This window comes from Ailuropoda melanoleuca, chromosome 1 (genome assembly GCF_002007445.2).
Source record: "Ailuropoda melanoleuca isolate Jingjing chromosome 1, ASM200744v2, whole genome shotgun sequence".
Taxonomy (NCBI): domain Eukaryota; kingdom Metazoa; phylum Chordata; class Mammalia; order Carnivora; family Ursidae; genus Ailuropoda; species Ailuropoda melanoleuca.
The window spans coordinates 176246578-176253178 of NC_048218.1; the positions used below are offsets into that span (position 1 = coordinate 176246578).

The window sequence follows — 6601 nt, forward strand, 5'->3', positions numbered from 1 at the left end:
GAGAGGAAGGATGTTTTATTTCATCCTTCTTGTCATTTTTAGAAAAAAAATCACAATGAATGAATATTCCTTTGGGAATCAAATAAGCAGAGAAATGTAAGCCCCCCTCCCCCGCCGCCAAGACATCACAGTACCCCCCCCACCTCTCCCAGGGGCTTTATGTCCTTGATCCTTTACTTTACCTCAAGGACAGGGGCCAGTGCCTATTGGTCAGTTGGTCTGACGTTGCTGAACAGAAACCTTTCACTCTCTGTGTTTATCCAGTACTGGACCTTGGAATTTCTTTGTCTTCTTCCTTTCCATATTTGTCTGTTTAGGGATATTCCAAAGGCTGATTATAAAATGGATGCTTAGTATCTCACCAATATACTTATATGTAAAGCAGCTTAGTTTTAATTAAAAGCAGCCACCAGTGTGGGACACAAATAATACAAGTGGTGGGACACATCTAGGAGGATTTTCCCAAAGATCATGTAACCTTATGATATAATAAAGTGAAAACAACTCCTCTCTTTTGATCATATTTTAACTTTTTGTTTATGAGCCCAAATTATAATTTTTCTGGGCTATCAAACCCTCTGGGTTATTAAGATGGGTTAGGGGTTTGGCTCTAATGGGAATGTGCTCCAACACCCGTGTTAGTATACCCTCCATCTCAGTAATGGCTGTCATTCCTTCACTGGCAACAAATGTGAACCCCATGTTCTTTCCTGTGATCCTTATCACAACGTCCCTCACCACCTGTGCCTACTAGTATTCTTCAGCCTACTTGACTTCTCTTTCTTCTTTCTCTCTTCTCCAATACTTACCTGTACTTTTCAGTTTGGGTACCATCAGGCCAACTGTGAGAGTGCTGTGTGTGACCAGTCACAGACAAAGGGTCTTTACAGGATCCTTTATCTGCCTAAATTGCTCCAGTGAGTCCCCATTCCATCCAGGTCCTTCCCTGGTCCTAGGAAACCCTATATAAACTGCTCCCCCCCGTCTTATTCTCTGTGCCTCTCTTTTGCTTGCTTACTCTGATTCCGGCACATGGGCCTCCCTGCTGCTCTTTGCACATGCCAGGCATGGTCCCAACTTGGGGACTTTGCACTTGCTGCCCATCTGCCTGGAACATTCTTCTTCTGGGTGCCACCTGACTCACTCATCTCTTTCCAGTTTTTGTTCAAATGTAGCATTTCCATAGTGAAATCTTCCCTGACCACTGCAATCCACTCAATGCACCATCTTTATTCTTCTTTTCTACTTTATTTTTCTCCCTAGTAGGGGTTTTATATCTTTTATACGCTGATGAATTCCTGGCATCTTCATCAGTATTGAGCAAATAGTACGTGTACATTAAATATTTCAGGAATGATTTTATTATACCTTTTAGGATCGTGCATCTTCAGGTTGGCTAAGCTATTTTCTTTTTCTTTTTTTTTTTTTTTAAAGATTTTATTTATTTATTTGACAGAGACAGAGGTAGCCAGCGAGAGAGGGAACACAAGCAGGGGGATCGGGAGAGGAAGAAGCAGGCTCATAGCAGAGGAGCCCGATGTGGGGCTTGATCCCACAACGCCGGGATCACGCCCTGAGCTGAAGGCAGACGCTTAACCGCTGTGCCACCCAGGTGCCCCTGGCTAAGCTGTTTTCATTGGAACTTGGTCTTTGAGGTCTTTTTATTATCTCTGTTAATAGTTAGTACATATATTACAATTAGCTATTACAGATGGTTGAAATAACTGATTATTCAAAGATTACTCCTGGGCCAAGAAGCTGAAGGTGGAACATGGAGAAGTCCTCAAAGAGAAGGATTATGAGGGTCAGTCACATTAAGTCAAGGGAAAGGTAGAAACAAAGCAGGCCNCCCAGTTGTTAACTGTGACTTCATGTAGTTAGAGGGGTTAGAGAGGAAGGATGTTTTATTTCATCCTTCTTGTCATTTTTAGAAAAAAAATCACAATGAATGAATATTCCTTTGGGAATCAAATAAGCAGAGAAATGTAAGCCCCCCTCCCCCGCCGCCAAGACATCACAGTACCCCCCCCACCTCTCCCAGGGGCTTTATGTCCTTGATCCTTTACTTTACCTCAAGGACAGGGGCCAGTGCCTATTGGTCAGTTGGTCTGACGTTGCTGAACAGAAACCTTTCACTCTCTGTGTTTATCCAGTACTGGACCTTGGAATTTCTTTGTCTTCTTCCTTTCCATATTTGTCTGTTTAGGGATATTCCAAAGGCTGATTATAAAATGGATGCTTAGTATCTCACCAATATACTTATATGTAAAGCAGCTTAGTTTTAATTAAAAGCAGCCACCAGTGTGGGACACAAATAATACAAGTGGTGGGACACATCTAGGAGGATTTTCCCAAAGATCATGTAACCTTATGATATAATAAAGTGAAAACAACTCCTCTCTTTTGATCATATTTTAACTTTTTGTTTATGAGCCCAAATTATAATTTTTCTGGGCTATCAAACCCTCTGGGTTATTAAGATGGGTTAGGGGTTTGGCTCTAATGGGAATGTGCTCCAACACCCGTGTTAGTATACCCTCCATCTCAGTAATGGCTGTCATTCCTTCACTGGCAACAAATGTGAACCCCATGTTCTTTCCTGTGATCCTTATCACAACGTCCCTCACCACCTGTGCCTACTAGTATTCTTCAGCCTACTTGACTTCTCTTTCTTCTTTCTCTCTTCTCCAATACTTACCTGTACTTTTCAGTTTGGGTACCATCAGGCCAACTGTGAGAGTGCTGTGTGTGACCAGTCACAGACAAAGGGTCTTTACAGGATCCTTTATCTGCCTAAATTGCTCCAGTGAGTCCCCATTCCATCCAGGTCCTTCCCTGGTCCTAGGAAACCCTATATAAACTGCTCCCCCCCGTCTTATTCTCTGTGCCTCTCTTTTGCTTGCTTACTCTGATTCCGGCACATGGGCCTCCCTGCTGCTCTTTGCACATGCCAGGCATGGTCCCAACTTGGGGACTTTGCACTTGCTGCCCATCTGCCTGGAACATTCTTCTTCTGGGTGCCACCTGACTCACTCATCTCTTTCCAGTTTTTGTTCAAATGTAGCATTTCCATAGTGAAATCTTCCCTGACCACTGCAATCCACTCAATGCACCATCTTTATTCTTCTTTTCTACTTTATTTTTCTCCCTAGTAGGGGTTTTATATCTTTTATACGCTGATGAATTCCTGGCATCTTCATCAGTATTGAGCAAATAGTACGTGTACATTAAATATTTCAGGAATGATTTTATTATACCTTTTAGGATCGTGCATCTTCAGGTTGGCTAAGCTATTTTCTTTTTCTTTTTTTTTTTTTTTAAAGATTTTATTTATTTATTTGACAGAGACAGAGGTAGCCAGCGAGAGAGGGAACACAAGCAGGGGGATCGGGAGAGGAAGAAGCAGGCTCATAGCAGAGGAGCCCCATGTGGGGCTTGATCCCACAACGCCGGGATCACGCCCTGAGCTGAAGGCAGACGCTTAACCGCTGTGCCACCCAGGTGCCCCTGGCTAAGCTGTTTTCATTGGAACTTGGTCTTTGAGGTCTTTTTATTATCTCTGTTAATAGTTAGTACATATATTACAATTAGCTATTACAGATGGTTGAAATAACTGATTATTCAAAGATTACTCCTGGGCCAAGAAGCTGAAGGTGGAACATGGAGAAGTCCTCAAAGAGAAGGATTATGAGGGTCAGTCACATTAAGTCAAGGGAAAGGTAGAAACAAAGCAGGCCGCATCCTAAGACACTTCGGTCTATTTCCATGAGAACTTCAGAAGTCTCTTTGTCCCACAGGCCCAAATCTAGCCTCAGGCTAGAACCAAGTCACTTATGTTAATACTGGTATCTCTGATAGATGGACTCCTGGGTTATACCAGCAGGAGCAGCTTACCCCAGTTTCCCTAATTGTAACAGGTTTTAATTCAGACAGTCATCAGAAGTGAACCCTCTTAGTACCTAATCTCTCTCTCTCTTTTTTTTTAAGATTTTATTTATTTATTTGACAGAGAGGCAGCGAGAGAGGGAACTCAAGCAGGGGGAGTGGGAGAGGGAGAAGCAAGCTCCCTGCTGAGCAGGGAGCTGGATAGGGGCTTGATCCCAGAATGCTGGGATCATGACCTGAACCGAAGGCAGACACTTAACAACTGAGCCACCAAGGCGCCCCTGTACCTAATCTCTTAAAAGAGAGTTCTACCTTTAGGGGTGCAGTGAGTCAAACTGGAAGACCTTAAATAGCCACCCGCTCCTTTATGCCCACATCCGAGGGTAGGGTACTTTTCCTGGATGACTCTGCTGCAGCCCAGGGAGGCTGAGGGGGGGTTCTTCAGTGCAGAAACAGCAGATGGTGCGGCAGATGCTCTTCATCCCACCTGCCTCCGGGGCCAGGCAGAGCAGTCCCTTGACATAGTTGCAGGGAAGGCATGAAGAGCTGGGTCAGGTTTGACCTGCATGGCCTTTCTCGAGTAGTCTGGAGGCCCCCTCCAATGACTCATCAGCTGTCCTGGTATGATGTTGTATGTGTGGCGTTGTTATTATGAGGTCTGTTTCTCTACTTCAGAAGAGGAACAAGTTCTGAGATTGGTTAAATCCTGAATCTGGTTGACTCTAAGGGATTAAAAAAGGATAGCCCTTTTATGTCTCTGTTCATTTAAAAACAAAACAAAACACGTGATTTCTGGAAAATCTTTGATTTCTGTGTATGTGCTTAGTAAATTCTCCAATCTTTCTCCCTCTTTATTGATTGAGGGCCTGTGGTACACAACACATGAGGTTATACTGTTGGTCAGAGGACCTCTGGAACACTTTTGTCCTTCTTAAACATAGTCATTTGATATAAGCCCTGTGGACATATATTTGTCAGAAATGGGCCATTTCCATGATACATAACATTCCAAGGTTGGATTTGCTAACATTTCACATTTGCTAAGCACTAAGAAAAGAAGTTTAATAATTCCAGTTATCAATGAAAATAGATAAAAATATAGCTGCACAGGTACTGTACATTAATATAAATATGAGCTATGAGGCATATCTGGAGAAGAGAACATTTTTTTTCTTCATTTTTTTTTTTAAGATTTTATTTATTTATTTGACAGAGACAGCGAGGGAGGGAACACAAGCAAGGGGAGTGTGAGAGGGAGAAGCAGGCTTCCCAAAGAGCAGGAAGCCTGATGCGGGACTCAATCCCAGGACCCTGGGATCATGACCTAAGCCGAAGGCAGACACTTAATGGCTGAGCTTCCCAGGTGCCCCATGGAGAAGAGAACATTTTTAAGATTATTTTGTTCTAGGACTTGATACCTGAAATTTTATCTTTTAGATTCCCTCTGTTCTCTCTTATTCTTTCCCTCTCCTCCAACCCCCTCTCTCTGTGTGTTGCATAGTTTTTTGCTGACATTGTATTGCTATTTTCATCAAGTAGGGGAATGTTTGGTTTATTTGCCAGTTTATTTGCATAGTATTACAAGTCCATTCAAATATATATTGATGTGATATTTTCTAAAGTGTTCTTAGACTATGATATATGTACATTTTCTTTATGGATTCACAGTCAAGGATATATTGTTACTTAACATTATTCTACCTATTGTTATAATCCACTAGTGACATGTGATATTTTTTCTTTTATTATTATAGAAAACATAACCAAAATTATAATTAAAGCAGTTGATTGAACAGTACATAAAATATATAACATAATAATCTCATAGTTAGATATTGCTGATTATAATTCAATATAATGAACTATTTTAAAATTATTCATTGTTATTTATTTGCACTAAAAGAAAGCTTGTTTTGAGGTTTTTGGCTATCTGCCTAGACATTTTAGTGTAGGTAATAAAACAGTGCTAAATTCTATAGTAGTATGTATATGTATGTATATACACATTCACATTTCATTTCTTTTCATAGATTTCCTCCCTGGATGAGACAAAAGTTCTGCCTTACCAGTTAAAACTTGTTAGTGAGACTACTTATTTGGGTAGGGAAATCATGAAGTACCTATAATGCCCTGAGGTTTAATAAGCAGTTTCTGTAAAGTTGCAAGGCTGTTGTTGGGTAGCTATTACTATGAGGTTGTTATAATTTGATTAGCTCACTACAAGGGAGTCTTTTTTTCTGAGATTTAGCCCTGGATCACTGTCTGTACTTGAGAGTTTTCTCTCCTTAGTTGTAAGAGTAACCCAGCCAAGGCCCCGAATCTCCAAGGAACTGTAAAAGGAAAAACAAAGCTGGGGGCATCACAATGCCGGATTTCGAGCTGTACTACAAAGCTGTGATCACAAAGACAGCATGGTACTGGCACAAAAACAGACACATGGACCAATGGAACAGAATAGAGAACCCAGAAATGGACCCTCGGCTCTTTGGGCAACTAATCTTTGATAAAGCAGGAAAAAACATCCGGTGGAAAAAAGACAGTCTCTTCAATAAATGGTGCTGGGAAAATTGGACAGCTACATGCAAAAGAATGAAACTTGACCACTCTCTCACACCATACACAAAAATAAACTCCAAATGGATGAAAGACCTCAATGTGAGACAGGAATCCATCAAAATTCTAGAGGAGAACATAGGCAACAACTTCTATGACATCG

The 6601-nt window shown here is 41.5% G+C and overlaps 1 long non-coding RNA gene across 2 annotated transcripts in view; it reads left to right on the plus strand.

Annotated features, from left to right (window-relative positions):
- The window catches only part of LOC117804213, a 15557-nt gene extending 9256 nt beyond the window's left edge, over positions 1–6301 (plus strand). For both annotated transcript variants that reach the window (XR_004628565.1, XR_004628564.1), the window contains exon 3: positions 5916–6301. This is a non-coding gene — a long non-coding RNA (uncharacterized LOC117804213). The remainder of the gene's footprint in view (positions 1–5915) is intronic.
- The last annotated feature ends 300 nt before the right edge of the window (positions 6302–6601 follow it).